This window comes from Salvelinus sp. IW2-2015, linkage group LG23 (genome assembly GCF_002910315.2).
Source record: "Salvelinus sp. IW2-2015 linkage group LG23, ASM291031v2, whole genome shotgun sequence".
Classification (NCBI taxonomy): Eukaryota; Metazoa; Chordata; class Actinopteri; order Salmoniformes; family Salmonidae; genus Salvelinus; species Salvelinus sp. IW2-2015.
Window position 1 is genome coordinate 18,527,552 of NC_036863.1, and position 21,026 is coordinate 18,548,577.

The following is a 21,026-nucleotide window of genomic DNA, read 5'->3' on the forward strand; positions in this document are numbered from 1 at the left end:
CATACCCTGACGAATTGAGGCTGTTCTGAGGGCAAAAGGGGAAGGTGTTCCTAATATTTGGTATACTCAGTGTATATGGGAAAGCCATGGCAGGAACAAGCGCTGAACTGTCCTCCCAACATAAATGAATGAACACGCATTTTGAACAGTGGCTTCCAATAMAGCACAACTGAGGTGTTCTTGGAATACATCCTGTAATACAGTTGAAAGGATCATCTGATGTGGACATTAGTCTTGCATACATTTCTGAGGGAGAGGCACAAAGCTAAAGCGTAACATGTTGCACATTTAAAGAATTTTTAAAACAGACTTTGTATCAAACCACAGTGGACTGTTCAGTGGAGTATTCACGTGAAATCACACAGAGTTGGCAAAACAGTGCGCATAGATTTCCCACAAACCTGGTGCCAAAAGAAGGCTCACATGCGATGATTCAATATACTGATTTTGCTGGCTCAGTCAACAAAACCAAGGCGGCATTGTCACCGAATGAAACCCTAGCACAATAGCAAAAGGCAAAGCAGATCTGGAAAATTACAACAAGGGAACATAATCACACAGCCTCTTCACATAGAAATACAGTGCATTTGGAAAGTATTCAGGCCCCTTCACTTTTTCCAAATTTTGTTACGTTACAGCCTTATTCTAAAATGGATTAAATACAAAAAAATACTCATCAATCTACACACAACACCCCATAATGACGAAGTGAAAACAAGTTTTTACAAATGTTAGCAAATGTTACATTTTAAAACAGAAATACCTTATTTACAGAAGTATTCAGACCCTTTGCTATGAGACTCAAAATTGAGCTCAGGTGCATCCTGATTCCATTGAACATCCTTGAGATGTTTCTACAACTTGATTGGAGTRCACCTGTGGMAAATTCAATTGATTGGACATGATTTCGAAAGGCATTCACCTGTCTATATAAGGTCCCACAGTTGACAGTGCATGTCAGAGCAAAAACCAAGCCATGAGGTCGACGGAATTGTCTGTAGAGGCTCGAGACAGTATTGTGTCCGGGCACAGATCTAGGGAAGTGTAACAAAAAAATGTCTGCAGCATTGAAGGTCCCCAAGAACACAGTGGCCTCCATCATTATTAAATGGAAGAAGTTTGGAACTACAAAGACTCTTCCTAGAGCAGGCCGCCCAGCCAAACTGAGCAATCGGGGAAAAAGGCCTTGGTCAAGGAGGTGACCGAGAACCCGATGGTCACTCTGACAGAGCTCCAGAGTTCATTTGGAAGGACAACCATCTCTGTTGCACTCCACCAATCAGGCATTTATAGTAGAGTGGCCAGACGGAAGCCACTCCTGAGTAAAAGGCACACAAGACAGCCCACTTGGAGTTTGCCAAAAGGCACCTAAAGAACTCTCAGACCATGAGAACCAAGATTCTCTGGGCTGATGAAACAAAGTCGAACTCTTTGGCCTAAATGCCAAGCGTTACGTCTGGAGGAAACCTAGCACCATCCCTACAGTGAAGCATGGTGGTGGCAGCATCATGCTGTGAGGATGTTTTTCAGTGGCGGAGACTGGGAGACTAGTCAGGATTGAGGGAAAGATGAACGGAGCAAAGTACAGAGAGATCCTTGATGAAAACCTGCTCCAGAATGCTCAGGACCTCAGACTGGGGTGAAGGTTCACCTTCCAACAGGACAACAACCCTAAGCACACACCTAAGACAAGGAAGGAGTGGCTTGAGTAGCCCAGCCAGAGCCTGGACTTGAACCCGATCTATCACCTCTGGAGAGACCTGAAAAAACAGTGCAGGAACACTCCCCATCCAACCTGACAGAGCTTGAGAGGATCTGCAGAGAAGAATGAGAGAAAATCCCCAAATACAGGTGTGCCAAAGTTGTAGTGTCATACCCAAGAAGACTCCAGTCTGTAATTGGTGCATTAACAAAGRACTGAGTAAAGAGTCTGAATACTTATGTCAATGTGATATTTTCGTTTTTTTCTTTTGATACATTTGCAAAAATGTCTAAAARCCAATTTTTGCTTTGTTATCATGGGTTATTGTGCGTAGATTGATGAGGATWAAAAAAAAAATCTGATTTAGAATAAGGCTGTAACGTAACTAAATGTGGAAAAAGTGAAGAGGTCTGAATACTTTCTGAATGCAATGTACACAAAATAGAAAATCCCAGGGGATTATCAGATAGATTCTAATTTCAGTGAGCTGTGTTCACAATAGTGCTGTTAGGACTAGCGATAAATACTATATTTAAAGGAATAGTGTAATATGAACTGTTGGATGTGTGACAGACGTTGCTGTGATTGCTTTATAGCAGGTATCAACTAGATTCAGATTCAGCTGCGGGACAATTTTTTCTTGAGCGGATGGTTGGGGGGCCGGAAGGTAAATACAAATAACTGCAAATTGACGCAAGAAGCCCAAACAGATATATTTGACAAAACAATATAATAATTTCAAACCTTGCTTGCGTTTGTATACAATCACATCTCTCTATTATGCATGGCAATACTTGGGAACAGATTTCCAAAATTAAAATCACTTGGAGCTGATTTCCTGGTGTTTTTACAGTCTTTTATGTCCAACAATGAAAAAATATATAAAATAAATCATAGTATATATATCATATTTTGCGCAGAAAACTTTGGGGACCAAATAAAACCATTCGTGGGCCGCCAGTTGGGGAACCCTGCTTTACAGTACATCTTCCTCGCTCATAAATCCTTACCGGTCCTTGATCTTGCAAACAGATGTAACTGCCCTCTTGACAACGCCTTAGCCTGCTACACCCGCGAAAAGCTAGCAATTTGATGGCACAGTGGAGGCATTTTAAGCGGAGGGTTGAATTTACCAATCCAACTTGATAACACACTACACTGAACAAAACAACATGTACAGTGTTYGTCCCATGTTTCATGAGCTGAAATAAAAGATGTTCCATATGCACAAAAAGCTTATTTCTGTAGGATTTTGTGCACAAATGTGTTTACATCTCTGTTAGTGAGCATTTCTCKTTTGCCAAGATAATCCATCCACTTGACAGGTGTGGCATATCAAGAAGCCGATTAAACAGCATGATCATTACACAGGTGCACCTTGTGCTAGGAACAATAAAAGCCCACTCTAAAATGTGCAGTTTTGTCATACAACACAATGCCAGAGATGTCTCAAATTTTGAGGGAGCGTGCTAACTGCAGGAATGTCCACCAGAGCTGTTGCCAGTAATTTCTCTACCATAAGCCTCCTCCAACTTCGTTTTAGAGAATTTGGAAGTATGTCCAAACGGCCTCACCACCGCAGACCATGTGCATGGTGTTGTGTGGGCAAGCGGTTTGCTGATGTCAACATTGTGAACAGAGTTCCCCATGTGGCAGTGGGTTATGGTATGGGCAGGCATAAGCTATGGACAACGAACAAATTACATTTTATCGATGGCAATTTGAATGCACAGAGATATCGTGACGAGAACCTGAYGCTCATTGTCGTGCCATTCATCCGCCGCCATCACCCCATGTTTCAGCATGTTAATGCACGGCCTCATGTCTGTACACAATTCCTGGAAGCTGAAAATGCCCCAGTTCTTCGATGGCCTGCATACTCACCAGACATGTCATCCATTAGCATTCTGGATCGAAGTGTACGACAGCGTATTCCAGTTCCCGCCAATATCCACAGGCAATTAAAGAGGAGTGGGACAACATTCCACAGGCCACAATCAACAGCATGATCAACTCTATGCAAAGCAGATGTGTCACGCTGCATGAGGCAAATGGTGGTCACACCAGACACTGACTGGTTTTCTGATCCATCCCCCAACCTTTTTTAAAGGTATCTGTGACCAACAGATGCATTCAGTTGAAGTCGGAAGTATACATACAACTTAGCCAAGTACATTTAAACTCAGTTTTTCACAATTCCTGACATTTAATCCTAGTACAAATTCCCTGTCTTAGGTCAGTTAGGATCACCACTTTATTTTAACAATGTGAAATGTCAGAATAAAAGTAGAGAGGATGATTAATTTCAGTTTTTATTTCTTTCATCACATTCCCCAGTGGGTCAGAAGTTTACATACACTCCATTAGTATTTGGTAGCATTGCCTTTAAATTGTTTAACTTGGGTCAAACGTTTCGGGTAGCCTTCCACAAGCTTCCAGCAATAAGTTGGGTGAATTTTGGCCCATTCCTCCTGACAGAGCTGGTGTAACTGAGTCAGGTTTGTAGGCCTCCTTGCTCGCACACGCTTTTTCAGTTTCTGTCCCACAAATTTTCTATAGGATTGAGGTCAGGGCTTTGTGATGGACACGCCTTGACATTGTTGTCCTTAAGCCATTTTGCCACAACTTTGGAAGTATGTTTGGGGTCATTGTTCATTTGGAAGACCCATTTGCGACAAGCTTTAACTTCCTGACTGATGTCTTGAGATGTTGCTTCAATATATCCACATAATTTTCCTACCTCATAGATCGCATCTTATTTTGTGAAGTGCACCAGTCCCTCCTGCAGCAAGCACCCCACAAATGAGCTGTCACCGTGCTTCACTGTTGGGATGGTGTTCTTGCTGTTGCAAGCCTCCCCCTTTTTCCTCCAAACATAACGATGGTCATATGGCAAAACTGTTCTGTTTTGTTTAATCAGACAGAGGACATTTCTCCAAAAAGTACGATCTTTGTCCCCATGTGCAGTTGCAACCATAGTCTGGCTTTTTATGGCGGTTTTGGAGAGTCTTCTTCCTTGCTGAGCGGCTTTTCAGGTTATGTCGTATAGGCTCTGTTTACTGTGGATATAGATACTTTGTACCTGTTTTGTACCAGCGTGGACATGGTGTTAAACTTGTGTACTTAGTTTGTACAGATGAAGTGGTACCTTCAGACATTGGAAATTGCTTCCAAGGATGAACCAGACTTGTGGAGGTCTACAATTTGTTTTCTGAGGTCTGACTGATTTTTTTGATTTCCCCATTGATGTCAAACAAAGAGGCACTGAGTTTGAAGGTAGGACTTGAAATACATTAACAGTGTACACCTAATTGACTCAAATTATGTCAATTAGCTCTATCAGAAGCTTCTAAAGCCATGACATAATTTTCTGGAATTTCCAAGCTGTTAAAGCACAGTCAATTGGGTGTCAATGTAAAACTTCTGACCTTGGAATTGTGGATAGCAGTGAATGTACAAGGAATAAATCTTCTGTAAACACTTGTGGAAAAGATACTTGTGTCATGCACAAAGTAGATGTCCTAACCGACTTGCCAAAACTATAGTTTGTTAACAAGAAATTTGTGGAGTGGTTGAAAAACAAGTTTTAATGACTCCAACCTAAGTGGATGTAAACTTCCGACTTCAACTGTATCTGTATTCCCAGTCATGTAAAATCCACAAATTAGGGCCTAATGAATTAATTTCAATTGACTGATTTCCTTAGATGAACTATKACTCAGTCAAATCTTTGAAATGTTGCATGTTGCATTTATATTTTTGTTCAGTATATAACATATCCATTAAACACCACTCATCAGATTTCCAAAACTTCCAAGCACTCTCCAGATTTGGGAAATTATTATGAAATCACTTATTTATCAAGGCACAAGTCGAGACCCAGATGCAGATACAGGAGGCAGATGGTTGGAGTCTTACAATGTTTAATAATCCAAAGGGGTAGGCAAGAGAATGGTTGTGGCAAAAAGGTCAAAACCAGATCAGTGTCCAGGAGGTACAGAGTGACAGACAGGCTCGTGGTCAAGGCAGGCAGAATGGTCAGGCAGGCAGGTACAGAGTCCAGAAACAGGCAAGGGTCAAAACCAGGAGGACTAGAAAAAGGAGAATAGCAAAAGGAGTACGGGAAAAACACGCTTGTCGATTTGACTAAACATACAAGACGAACTGGCACAGAGATACAGGAAACACAGGGATAAATACACTGGGGAAAATAAGCCACACCTGGAGGGGGTGGGGACAATCACAGGAACACGTGAAACAGATCAGGGCGTGACACTTATTAGTGGTTTATCTATACAGTACGTAGGTCACCTTCATCAGAATGTGAGTGTCGCACTATTTGTAGCTGTAGGGCACGAAGAGAGATAAAGAGAGACTGATATCCATATGAAAAGAGAGTGACTCATGTCCAACCAATGGATAGTGTTCGAGAGGACATTATGGGCAGGAATGTTTAAGAAGAGAGACTTGAGGGGCGGATCATAACCCATCAATACAATGACTATGTCATTAATTCATCAAACCTGACCGATCTTGTTATGTGGCTGACAAGGGTCAGGATTTGATCTGAGGGGGCAGTATGATATCACATAGGAGAGGAAATGAGCCTGCCCGCCATAACGTATCAGAGACAGCCAGAGAGGTGGCAGGCTGAGGCTGCAGTCTAATATAAGGGGCCATCTGGTAGACAGTGCATGTACTTCTCACTTCCTCCCAGATGAGACACAATGTCTATTTATCTGAATCACCTAGGCATGATCCCCCTTTCCTTCGCAACAACTCTTAAACCGTGGGTTGTCATAATGAAATGTCCTCGTTTGCTGGGGTTGACACACTGTTAGAAGCTGGCTAATAGTGTGAGAGGTGTCCTTTTAGTAACTGCACATATTTTTTGATAACCTGCTGGCTCTGAGGCCATAGCTTGCATGATCCTGGTCAGTCCCTGGATGGGAGACCAGGTGCTGCTGGAAGTGGTGTTGGAGGGCCAGTAGGAGGCACTCTTTCCTCTGGTCTAAACAAAGATCCCAAAGCCCCAGGGCAGTGATTGGGGACACTGCTCTGTGTAGGGTGCCGTCTTTCGGATGGGACGTTAAACGGGTGTCCTGACTCTCTGAGGTCATTAAAGATCCCATGGCACTTATCGTAAGAGTAGGGGTGTTAACCCCGGTGTCCTGGCTAAATTCCACAATTCTGGCCCTCACCATCCGGTCACGCTTTAATAATCCCGCAGTTAACAATTGGCTCATTCATCCCCCTCCTCTGCCCCCTGTAACTATTCCCAGGTCGTTGCTGCAAATGCAAGAACGTGTTCTCAGTCCAACTTACTGGTAAAATAACGGTTAAATAAAAAAATAAAAAAATAAAAATGATTCCACAACCCAAGGAAGCAAAAAAAAAAGAAGCACCAATGAATTTGCGCTTAATTCATAACCGGGCAGTTTATAGCTGTCAATTAAGAGCCGACGCGTCATCTGAACCCGAGCCCTTCCTTTCCACTCGGCTATCTTTTTACATAAAGTTCATTTCTACGGTCCCCTATAAATCAGTAAGGTGCGCACAGAAGCCCATTAATCAGCTGTGGCCGCCATGCGAGGAGCCTAGAACGCAATCATATCGCTGTAGTGAGGCAATGCCTCTTCTCTGGCCGCAGTAAATCTTCTAGGGTCCTGATTGTGCTCTACTTTGTGACGCATCGCGAAGTTCAGCATAGATTTTCTCACAGCCTCAGAAGTGACAGGAGATATTATGCTAATCAGATACATTATTATGTACAATGCTGCAAGCAGGGCTATATTAGTGCATGAACAGTAGGTCTCTATTAGTTCTACATGATCAGTAGGGCTATACTAGTGCATGAACAGTAGGCCTATATTAGTGCATGAACAGTAGGCCTATATTAGTGCATGAACAGTAGGCCTATATTAAGGATGAACAGTAAGCCTATATTAGTAAATGAACAGTAGGCCTATATTAAGTGCATGAACGTAGACCTATATTAGTGCTGAACAATAGGCCTATATTAGTTGCATGAACAGGTAGGCGCTATATTAGTACATGAACAGTAAGGCCTATATTAGTGAATGAACAGTAAGGCCCTATATTAGTACATGAACAGTAGGCCTATATTAGTGCATGAAAGTAGGCCCTATAATTAGTACATGAGCAGTAGGCCTGTATTAGTACGACTTGCTCACGCACACGTACAAGGCCGCAGCGCACAACACAGTACACACACTCAAGCACACACACACACACACACACACACACACACACACACACACACAACACACACCACACACCACACACAGGCACACCAACACAGACACTCAATCACAGACACGCTCACACACACACACACACATGCTGCACAAACACACATACACACAGGAAAGAAGACACAAAAGGTGGACTGCATATAGTACAATGTACTGTGTAGATACAATGTATATATTTTTTTAAATTATACGCTTAAATGTATCAAAGCAGTGCATTGTGCTCTTTCAGCAAAAACAAATCTCACTTCCAGCCTCAAAAAGCTTTGAATCAATCATCTGGTCATATCAAACTAATGACATTTTGACTGGAGCGGTTCAACTCTCGAGGGCCCTCAAGAACAAGCTGAATCTTGTTTGACATTTCCCCTAAGACCCTTATCAAAACACCCATATGAACTCGGTCACTGCTTGAGAGGCCAGCCACTCTTGAATTCAATTATTGCCACTTGACATAAAGACAAAACACAATTTAATGGCCCAGTGGCGGAGAGATGTTTTTCTTTGATCCCCAGTCTATAAAGCAGTGTGAGGAAATCACATCAAAGCCGATGAACAAGTGATGACTTTAGTCCATTAAGCCAAATGTCAGGCGACGTGTAAGCTTTGGCCCTTCAACCTAATGGTGGACAATGTGTTTAAACAACATGTTTAGAGAGAGACAGCACGGGAGAGAGCGAGAGAGAGAGAGGAAAAACAGAAAGCGAGATTTACAGATTAATGCATGAGAAAGAGCTGTCTCTGCCCCTATATATCAGGGGCAATCGTTCCCATGTGCCCGGTCTTCCCTTCTCTCATCCATCAAGGGAAAGATAATCACAGCTGGAAACAAGGTAATTCAAAGAGCTCTGCTTTCCTTCGCTATGAAAAGGCTCTTGACTCAGCAGAAAGGAATTGGAAATGTCAAGTGAAAAGCCAGTCAGTCTTGTAATACAGGCAACAGATGCTCAACAAATAGCAATCCCAGAGGGACTCCTTCTATTCGCTCCCTCTCTTCCAGTCCCTTATGCTTGCCTATGGAGAGAAAACAACCAAAGTACAAAAACGTGATCATCTACAATGGATCACATGCTGTGGCATATGTCTTCACAAACATTACATCCAGTGTATCCTTAGTAGCTCTCAAGAGTTAGGCTAATATCATGAAATGTGACGGCCTACATTGCGATACTCAGCCAAACAAGGAACAAATAGACACTTTTGTAAAAATCCAAGACCGACATCACTAACTAACAAGGAAGGGCCTCCTATGCCTTTAACGTGATGCTCCAGAACTTTTGTATAATTTCAGCCAGTAGTTTTGAAAGTGGTGCTCACGAGCCAAAACCCCTTTTTTAGTGTACTACAGTACGTCATCCAATTCTTACAATATGTAAAGTCCTGTAAAAAAAATACAAATACAAATCATACACTATTTTATGAATTTATTGTGCTTAATATCCCGGACTGTATCTTTAATCTTACATTCTATTTTGGCTATTTCTGGAACATGGTTGCCCGATCTAAAACTTTTCTCCTCCCTCTCTCAAGCACACAGTGGATGAGACCGCCTGGCTGTGAGCGGTGGCGTCACTAAATATTAAGTGGGCTCTCTATGAGTGCCTGCTGGAGACCAGTAATTAAATGCAGTCCCAGTGAGGGCACTCAATGGCAGGCACAGTGGCCCTGAGCAAAGACTGTCAGGGCCAAGCCTCGCACCCGGCTCCAGTCCTCCTCATGCCTGGCTATGAACTGCTCACTGGCACCAGCACCTTGGACTACCAGCACCACACTCACAGAACATGAAGACGCACTAACATAGGGAGGAGAACAACGCGCTGAGCATGCCATGGAAACATGGAAAGATGGAAACCCCAAGAGTGATGGTTGTTTGTGTGAGCTTTTGAGATTTCTCATTTGAGGAGCCTAAGGCTATGCTATGGCTATTTGTAGGCTTTAGGCTATATCTGGATATGGCACAGTTTGGGTGAGCTGCTTATCCTGGAAAGTTCACATTTACGCAAGAGGCTTAGACAGTCAGGCCTCACAACAACCTTTGGCAAAAAAGAATACGGTGTCAGAGAGTAGCGCGATCATCTGCAAAGGTCTCTGTCGCCTCATGTGACTGTTGCATGTTCAAATCTGCGTTTGCTTTGGGAGCACCCTGAGATTTTTGTGCGCCTCACTAACTCTACACGCATGTCATCATCGATCACATTTTGTGACATCAGCACTTTTAATATTAGCAGTTTTGTCCATAGAATTCATTTTATTTGTACATTTTTTTCTGAGGGGGAAAAAATCCTGCGCTTTCACTAGGGAATATTATGAGCTCGAGCTGCAATGGTGTCCATGGCAACGCACAGCTCAATCCATCAAGTGCTAACAATGGCATAATACACTGATGCCAAATTCAAATTGGCGGCTGGCTTTAGGACCATGCAGAGCATGGCCCGGAGAGCAACTGCTAGCCTGCAGCCTTTTCTCTCACTTTTTAAAGGTAGAGACAATGCCAGTTTGCTTTGCTGGTTAGCCATTTAGGCAGTGCACTGATTGCTTTGATTTTGATGTTGGCATTTGAACTTGGCCTTGTAAGCTTTGATGTATTCTAATAACCAGGGGTTAATTGAATTGGGAAGTGGGGGAGCCCTCCTTTTTGGTGACCTTTCGAAACCAAAAGCTATTTTATTGCTATTAAAGTATAGGTTGATATTTTAATTCATTTGTCCAGTAGGCTAATGCAATTTGGTTTTATGTATTGATATGAAAATATGCACAACTGAACAAATAACTATGTAGACTATTTCCCCAAAATACGTGTCTTGTTTTTGGCTTCAAAGACACTAATATTAGTAGGCTATAACAAATGCTGCAAATGGGACATAATGGCATCGGAGGGAATGGCGTCCGTTTTACGGGCTCCTGACCAGTTGGGCTATTTTGTGTCTTTTTTTGCACTGATCTTATCTTTTTTTGTTCATAATTTCCCCCCCATCGTTTTCTATGACAGAAAAMAGATTTTGGACATCAGTACAGCTGTCACTCACCTCCATTTGGAGAAAGACAATAATTATCGCAGACCAGGCAAAAATCCCGACACTCGAAGAAGTACGAGATGGCGCTATAGAGGCCGGCATGCGGGATACCTGACGAGACTACGTCGGAGACTGGGAAAATTGTCTCTACCCTCCATTCTATTTGCGAACGTGCAATCAATGGAGAATAAACTGTATGAGCTCCGTTCAAGACTATCCTATCAATGTGATCTGAAGAACTGTAATATCCTGTTTCTAAGGCTTAACAAAGACATGGTAAATATAAATCTAGCTGTTTTTTCTAAACATCAGCAGGACAGAAGCTCAGAGGAGGAGGTGTGTGTCTCTTTGTTAACAACAGCTGGTGCCCAATCTCTAATATTAAGGAAGTCTCAAAGTTTTGCTTGCTTGAGTTAGAATAACTCATGATAAGCTGTAGACTACAGTATATACCAAGAGAGTTTGCATATATATTTTTCGTAGCTGTCTATTTACCACCACAAACTGACACTGGCACTAAGACCACACTCAACGAGGGCCATAAGCAAACAAGAAAATGTTCACCCAGAGGTGGCGCTCCTAGTGGTCGGTGACTTTAATGCAGGAAAACTGAAATCCGTTTTACCTCATTTCTACCAGCATGTCACCGGTGCAACTAAAAACAATAGATCACCTTTACTCCACACACAGAAACCCATACAAAGCTCTACCTCACACTCCATTTGGCAAATCTGACCATAACTCTATCCTCCTGATTCCTGCTTACAACCAAAAACTCAAACAGGAGTTACCAGTGACGCTCTCAATACAGAAGTGGTCCAATGGAGCGGATGCTAAGCTACAGGACTGTTTCGCTAGCACAGACTGGAATATTCCGGGATTCATACGATGGCATTGAGGAGTTTACCACACCAGTCACTGGTTTCATTAAAAAGTGCATTTATGACATTGTCCGCACAGTGACCGTACGTACATATCCCAACCAGAAGCCATGGATCACAGGCAACATCCGCACTGAGCTAAAAGCTAGAGCTGCCGCTTTCAATGAGCGGGACACTGGACCCTTATAGGAAATCCCAATATGAGAGACCTGGCAGTGTGGTGCCAGAAAAGCAACCTCTCCCTCATTGTCAACAAGGCAAAGGAGCTGATTGTGGACTACAGGAACCGGATTGCCGAGCACGCCCCCAACCATATCGACGGGGCTGTTGTGGAACAGGTCGAGAGCTTCAAGTTCCTCTGTGTCCACATCACTATCTTGGTCCAAACACATCAACACAGTCGTGAAGAGGGCACGACAATGACTCTTCCTCCTCAGAAGGCTGAAATGGTTCGGCATGGGCCCTCAGATCCTCAAAAAGTTATACAACTGCACTATTGAGAGCATCTTGATTGGCTGCATCATCGCTTGGTATGGCAACTGTTTAGCATCCGACCGCAAGGTGCTACAGAGGGTAGTGCATACGGCCCAGTACATCAATGGGGCCGAGCTCCCTGCCATCCAGGACCTCTATACCAGGAGTCAGAGGAAGGCCCTAAAAATGTATTCCAAGTCATAGACTGTTCTCTCTGCTACCGCACGGCAAGTGGTACCGATGCACCAAGTCTGGAACCAACAGGACCCGGAACAGCTTCTACCCCTAAGCTATAAGACTGCTAAATAGATGGTTAAATAGTTAACCAATAGATACCTGGAATATATGCATTGACCCTTTTTTCATTATCCTCTTTTGACTCATTACATACGCAGCTGTTACTGTTTATTATCTATCATGTTGCCTAGTCACGTTATCCCTACCTATACATTGCATTCGGAAAGTATTCAGACCCTCTGACTTTTTCAACATTTTGCTAAATTACAGCCTTATTCTAAAATGGATACAATTATTTTTTCTCATCAATTTACACACCCCATAATGACAAAGCAAAAACCGAAATGTTAGCAAATGTATTAAAAATAGAAAACAGAAATAGCTTATGTACATAAGTACTCAGAACCTTTACTTATGAGACTCGAAATTTAGCTCACGTGCATCTTGTTTCCATTGATCATCCTTAAGATGTTTCTACAACTTCATTGGAGTCCACCTGTGGTAAATTGAAATGATTGGACATGATTTGAAAATGAACACACCTGTCTATATAAGGTCTCACAGTTGACAGTGCATGTCAGAGCAAAAACCATGCCATGAGGTTGAAGGAATTGTCCATAGAGCTCAGAGACAGGATTGTGTTGAGACACAGATCTGGGGAAGGGTACCAAAAAATGTCTGCAGCATTGAAGGTCCCCAAGAACACAGTGGCCTCCATCATTCTTAAATGGAAGAAGTTCGGAACCACCAAGATTCTTCCTAGAGCTGGCCGCCCGGCCAAACTGAGCAATCGGGGGAGAAGGGCCTTAGTCAGGGAGGTGACCAAGAACCCGATGGTCACTCTGACAGAGCTCCAGAGTTCCTCTGTGGAAATGGGAAATCCTTCCAGAAGGACAACCATCTCTATAGCACTCCACCAATCAGGCCTTTATGGTAGAGTGGCCAGATGGAAGCCACTCCTCAGTAAAAGGCACAAGACAGCCGGCTTGGAGTTTGCCAAAAGGCACCTAAAGGACTCTCAGACCATGAGAAACAAGATTATCTGGTCGAACCAAGATTGAACAATTTTTTTTGCAAACATTTATGAAAACCTGTTTTTGCTTTGTCATTATGTGGTATTGTGTGTAGGTTGATGAGGGGGGAAACTATTTAATCAATTTTAGAATAAGGCTGTAACATAACAAAATGTGGAAAAAGTCAAGGGGTCTGAATACTTTCCGAATGCACCGTGTGTACAGTACCAATCAAAAGTTTGGACACATCTACTCATTCATGGGTTTTTCTTTATTTTGACTATTTTCTACATTGAAGAATAATAGTGAATACATCAAAACTATAAAATAACACATATGGAATCATGTAGTAACCAAAAATGARCTGGCCTCCACAATCACCCGACCTCAACGCAATTGAGATGGTTTGTGATAAGTTGGACCACAGAGTGAAGGAAAAGCAGCCAACAAGTGCTCAGCATATGTGGGAACTCCTTTAAGACTGTTGGAAAAGCATTCCAGGTGAAGCTGGTTGAGAGAATGCCAAGAGTGTGCAAAGCTGTCATCAAGGTAAAGCGTGGCTACTTTGAAGAATCTCAAATATTAAATATATTTTGATTTGTTTAACACTTTTGTGGTTACAACATGATTCCATATGTCTTATGTCATAGTTTTGATGTCTTCACTATTATTCTACAATGTAGAAAATAGTCCAAATAAAGAAAACCCATGAATGAGTTGGTGTGTCCAAACTTTTTACTCGTAATGTACATATCTACCTTAATTACCTCGTATCTCTGCACATCGACTCGGTACTGGTACTCCGTGTATATAGCCAAGTTATCGTTACTCATTGTGTATTTATTCCTGGTCTTATAATTTTTATATATATTCCTTGTGTTATTATTTTATAATCTTTTCTACTATTTCTCTTTTTTTCATTGTTGTTTGTAAAGCATGTGAAAAATACACATTTGATTTGATTTTATGTGCATTGTCATGCAGTGATAGAATGATAATTGAGATCATGGAAATCATTAATGATTACTTAGTTTGGCTAACTTTTCTAAACTTCTTGCTGTAGGTCTACTTTATCATCATCTTCTGCATGCATCCCTAATCCCTTCCTGTAGCCTACCTGTCTCTGGCATAATGCATTTCCATCTCTCACTCTATCAGTCTTGCTTGTCCATCTTCCTGACTTAAAATGCGATATTCTAACAGATCAATCTTGCTGGCAAAATGTAATTAAATATTGCTACGTTATTTAGCTATAATGTAGATGTTTTATATAATGAGCACCCAGATACTGCAACTGCTGCATAGGCAAAACAATCATGTAAAACAGTGACAAGCTGGCCCGGGATAAATTTGCACCTCATTGGCTACTATGTTCCAATATCAATGTTCTCGGAGCTAACAAGGTGACATGTAAAGAGCCTTAGCTCCCTTTAAAAAGGCATGTGTAGATTTTCCATTTTATTTTGTGATTTTCTTCAAGTTTGTTTGTCTTCATGTGTCCTTGTTGATTGTATGCCAAAGCAAGTCCTTTGCTATAGGCCAATGCCTTTTATTTCAATGCATGTGTACTGGGGCGTAGGAGCAACTCTGACATTGAGGGGGACACATTTTGCTAGGGAAGTATGGGGGCATTCCCCTGCATTTTTATTTATAGCAAGATTTAAATGATCATTCAGAATTATTTACACTATGACAGAGCATCAGTCTATGAACTCTATGACCTTGGAGAGACACTTCTCACTATCTTACCTGTTTGTTTGTGGCCTCTCTCTCTCCCTCTCTGCCTGTCTGTCTGTCCGTGGGTATCATCATGGCTGCCTCTCTCCTGCATGAAGTTAACACATGCAATATACCCACTACACCAGGGATGGGCAACTTTGATGGGGATGGAAGCCACAAAAAAAATCTGAATTCCCCATGAGGGGCCGCAGTGGCTCTTGGGTCTGCTTACCCACATCCATACCCACAAATTCAGTCAGAGCCAGCTCTTGCCTTTTGGGGGCCCTAAGTAAAATTTTGTGGTGGAGCCCCTCCCACCTTGCGAGCAAGACAGTGACAGTATATCCACAGAGGAAGTGATCAGAGCAGTTGCAATTTGGACAAAGGCTCAGTTCAAGAACAAGCAAATGGATAACCCGTGCCTGGCTTGTCATGCAAAATTTTAAGGTGGTCTTAGAATAGGTAGGGCGCTTGGGTCTAGAAAAGATTGGAGGGATTAAACTAGCAAACGAGTGGGAATGTACAGTAACATCCTCTGCCACCAACGTAAAAAAATAAAAATAAAGAGCCCTCAGAAAAAGGTTTTTGAACATGCCCAAGCCAAAGCGCATTTAGTGGCAGCAAGCATTGTAGACAAGGCTAAAGAGGACACCCAGGTTATAGTTCACCCTCAAAATATGTCCTTTTGTAGCCTACATTGATTTATTTTATTTGAAGTTATATTCCGATATTGTGATATTTGTTCTACTGCCTAATTGAAGTCTTAGAACTTCATTAACATACTGGTTTATGTCCGGAATTTTGGATGACTGACATGCCCAAAGTAAACTGCCTGTTACTCAGGCCCAGAAGCTAGGATATGCATATACTTGGTAGCATTGGATAGAAAACACTCCGAAGTTTCTAAAACTGTTAAAATAATGTCTGTGAGTATAACAGAACTGATATGGCAGGCAAAAATCCGAGGAAAATCCATCCGGAATTTTTGGGGGGGCGGTCACAGGCCGTTTCAGTGCTTACCTATGGGAAATACAAATAGATAGGACCCAGATTGCAGTTCCTAACGCTTTCACTAGATGTCAACTGTCTTTACAAAGGGTTTCAGACTTGTTTTTCGAAAAATGAACAAGTAGTTGGAAGAACTACAAGGTGTCTCTCATTAGAAAAGTTGTCTTGTTGGTGCGTGAATGAGGTGCGCGCTCTTCGTTACTTATCTTCCTTATTGAACATACTATTCTCCGTCTTAAATATTATCATTAATTTAGATATTAGAGTACCTGGGGATTAATTAGAAACATCGTTTGACATGTTTGGAGGAACTTTACTGGTAACTTTTTGGATTCGTTTGTATGCATGTTGAAAGAGTGGATTAATGAGATCATTGGCACCAACTAAACTGACTTTTTAGGATATAAAGAAGGACTTTATCGAACAAAACGACAATTCCTTGTGTAGCTGGGACCCTTGGGATTGCAAACAGAGGAAGATCTTCAAAGGTAAGTGATTTATTTAATCGCTATTTGTGATTTTGTGACGCCTGTGCTGGTTGAAAAATTATTTTGGTGTGGGGCGCTGTCCTCAGATAATCGCATGGTATGCTTTCGCCATAAAGCCTTTTTGAAATCTGACAGCGCGGTTGGATTAACAAGAAGTTAAGCTTTTAAATGATGTATGACCCTTGTATTTTCATGAATGTTTAATATTACGATTTTTGTATTTTGAATTTCGCGCTCTGCAATTTCACCGGATGTTATCGTAGGTGACCCGCTAGCGGTTCCTGCGCCAAAAAAGGTTAAAAATCATATGAAATTCGGGTCTGTGCATACAGTGGGTCTTCTGCCGTGACATCTAAAAATGATGCTGTACATTGATATCTTGAAAATTAGGCAAAAGAATTCTGACTTGTCTAAGCCAAACCGCTATACTTGAGTATGTGGGCATACTATAGGCTATGGGGATGGTGGGTGTTCTGCAGTGACGTCTAAAATGCTTCTAATTAATCAGCACCTTGGAGAGCGTTGTCCATTTCACCACCATAGATAGAAGGCTACTTGGCAGTTCACTCGGTCTGCTGTGCTGCTACATTGAGTTTGTCACTTTTTTTCACAGAGTGAGCTCGAAAGGGGTGGGGGGGAGTTATCCGGGGGGCTTTAAGGTACCGGAAGCTCCCGATTTACAAATTAATCACTGGGGGGAGCCTCCAGTCCCCCCCGGCTCCTACGCCACTACATGTGTATGATTTATCTGGCATAGTTTGCATTCATGGTCAGCTGTTTAATGCACTAGTTACTTTCACATTGAAGTCGGCCTTGTTGTGACTAGATAGCATGTGTTATCTATTTCATGTTGCACTGTATGCGTTGTTCCACAAGTAAATGAGTCAATTTATGCTTGAGTAGTGGTTGACATTGTACACGACGTTCCACATACAGTACCTTTAAACCTAATATTGCGGTGATAATTAATGGCTGGGGTGATTTTTTATTTGTTTTGCTGATCTCTAAATAGCTAATTTTCTTGGTGTAGAAATGCAGTAAATGAGCTTCAACTTAAAAAAATATCATTGGTTTTCAGTTAAATCAACATACATGGTACTCCATTCCACAAAATCATATCATCCATTTAAAATGCATGCTATCTGTCCTGCTAGCCTACATGTGAAGGCATAGGATATAGGCTTGGGAGAAGCAACCGTAACTTTCATTTAGGCTAGGCTACATGTTTCCTTAGAAAACAGTGCCTGACAAAGCAATATGACAGCCTGATAAGTCGACCCATGATATTCTAATAACAGCCTATCCAAGACAAACAGCATTCAGGCTACATTACCAGGCCTGCTTGTAGCCTATGCTTATGCATAGCACTTTAAACTGGGGATAGTCAAGACGTTTTATGATTTAAAACATGTATTGCTGACGTAGGGAAGGAAGTGTAAAGATGAGAGTAAGAGCATGTGCTTTTTTGCTGTCCAAGGTCCTGAAACTGTTCCCACGATTTCAGTGGGCTATTGGAGAAGTGCTGTAAATTCACGTGTGCGCTTTTGTCCATTTGCTAAATGTGTCAGGCAACTGCAATACTAAGTGAGAAGTAGAAAATGCATATCAACACCAATTCTATTATGAAGCTGCCAGGTGCAACATATGCGACGGTCTTAAGTGATTTATGCTATAGGCTACTCTAATGGTAGCCTACTAAAATATACGTTTCTGAAAGTTGATGGACCAAAACAGCTTTATTATTGTAAGTAAAATCGTAAAGTGACAATTTAGCCTACATGTTATAGGCCCTAGCAGCCTAGTTCAACTATCCTCCGCTGAACCAGTATCAGTGCGTTAGAGACCTGTCTAACGCCCGGAAAGTTCACATTCAAACTCCCATTCACCATATCTGCATGCATTATAAGGTCCAAATTTCTCTGAGTTTCTCTGAGAAACTATATTCATTTACCCCTACTACGGCCGGGATGTACTTCCAAAAAAGGTCTTAATAAAAATGTACAAGCAACCTAAAAAAACAAACATATTTGGCACTCATTACTGCCACAAACTGGTTGGAAGTCTACAACAGCTCAATAAGCGACATTGTAGGTGCCGAAGAGACATTTTTTCGGGTTACTTGTACATTTTTATTTATAGCATACCTTTTTTGGAAGTAGCCTACGGTAGTAAATATAATTGTTCAGCGAAACTCCATAGRCTATTTGGTGATCAACGAACGTAGTTCGACATTATAGGTCCTAACGCTTGCAGAGCTGGTGAATGGGAGTATGAATCTGAGCTTTATGGTTGTTAGAGAGGTCTCTAACACACAGGCACTGGTTCAATACTCCGCGCCTGCTTTCTGGGTTAAGCCACGTTACAAGTAGGACGACCTGCAGGCTACCTAGGTGGCCTAGGTAAGCCACTCAACTCAGTTTTAGCCCATCTCTGAAACATCAGCCCATTTACGTAGCCTATGTTGTCAATCACTATAGATGTTACGGGTATGCTAGCTAATCGCTTTAGATGTTTTCCAGGTGTAACGAATGCACCTGAGTAAGTTAGTTAGGAAATCACTGTGGGCTAGTGGAAATGTTTTGGTAAACTGCGCCGTCGCAGAAAGGCAACAGACTGGAGCTTAGCCTATAGCCTAAAAAACAGACTTTTCTCAGGATATGATAGCCTAGACTAAGCAACAGGCTTTGCTCACAATACTCGTTTCACTCACCCGGGTTCTTTCCTATGAAGATAACTTGTGTGTCAGAAGTGTTCCCCTTTTCGTTCCCAAAACAGACCCTATCGTTTTTTTTCTTCAGCACGGTGTGCGAGTGCTCTACCTTTCGCTTTGTCCTGCCATCGAAGCGATCCCCTTTCAGCGAGAAAGCTGCGCGCACAATCCATGGTTTTGAATATGAGATATCCACGTCTCCACGTCGCCATGGAGATGGAGGGAGCTCTTTATCCAGAATAGAATAGGTATCGCTTTTTTTACCGACAATGCTTCACCGAGCCGGCCCCTTCAGCATTTTCTTTGGCCCCAAAATGCTCTATTGTCTTGATCACAAATTTGATGAGAAATGATTCTACAGATGGTCGCTCTGCACTCATGCATGCCACGCAATATAATAATATTATATTCTAGAACAGCAAGAAATGTAAGCGCTATGTTTGTAAGAACAAGACGCAGTTTAATGGAAACTGCAATTACTAACAGTGAAATGTTTTTTATGGTACACTAACATTATTAGAAAGGTTGACAATACAATTAACTCAGAGACTTCAATGAAGATAAAGTGCTTAATATGCAGTGGAAAATAGGCCTGTGGGCTAAATAGGCTACACAGATGTAGACTATGGGAGTACTTTTTTGACTGATTCTTCTGATAACATACACACAATTATTCAATTAGCTTACTGATAATAATGTCTGAGAAATTAGAATTAAAGAATAACAGTACATGTGGAAACCCTCTGTAGTTTCCACTGTTCCCTATTCACGTGCCTTTAGTTCATGTTATTAACAATCGAGTTGTCATGATTTCAAATTCAAAGCGTGCACCGACGGTTGCTTTTTCCGAAAAAAAGCATTAGGCTACGACTTAAATTCATAGATAACTCGATACTCTCGTGCACTTGGAAAAATTAGGAAAGATAAAACGGGAGCACGGTGCAATGTGTTATGTAATCCCCCACTCCCCCTTGTATTATCCGTAATTTCTCAGTCACCACAAAACCAGTCTAACGTGCAGAAGAAAAATTATAAATTTACATAGCCTACCTTGTTAATAGACGCCGCTCTTATTAATTCATTCTGTTTAACAATTACGCCTGGTTCCCGATGGTTGTCGTTTAACACAGGGGCGAGGAATATGAGTTGCTAATTTCACATTTCACCCTACATCTTGTTGAAACATCCATCTCCTGTCATTCTGTCATGTCCCCTTCTTTTGAGCTCGACCAAGTAGGAAGATAGAGAGAATGGGCAAAAGAGAGTGTGTGTTTGAGTGAGGGAGTGCAGGCTATTTGTGTGTGAAGAGAGAGAGAGAGAGAGAGAGAGAGAGAGAGAGAGGAGAGAGAGAAGAGAGAGAGAGAGAGAGAGAGAGAGAGAGAGAGGAGAGAGAGAGAGAGAGAGAGAGAGAGAGAGAGAGAGAGAGAGAGAGAGAGAGAGGAGAGAGAGAGAGAGAGAGAGAGAGAGGAGGAGAGAGAAGAGAGAGAGAGAGAGAGAGAGAGAGAGAG

General features: G+C 42.0%; 1 protein-coding gene across 1 annotated transcript in view; it reads right to left on the minus strand.

The window, feature by feature from the left end:
* The window catches only part of LOC111950030 (G protein-activated inward rectifier potassium channel 2-like), an 86,454-nt gene extending 65,701 nt beyond the window's left edge, over window positions 1-20,753 (minus strand). The window contains exon 1 of the mRNA XM_023967360.2: window positions 20,569-20,753. The gene's annotated coding sequence lies outside the window, so the exon portion shown is untranslated. The remainder of the gene's footprint in view (window positions 1-20,568) is intronic.
* Between the last annotated feature and the right edge of the window lie 273 nt (window positions 20,754-21,026).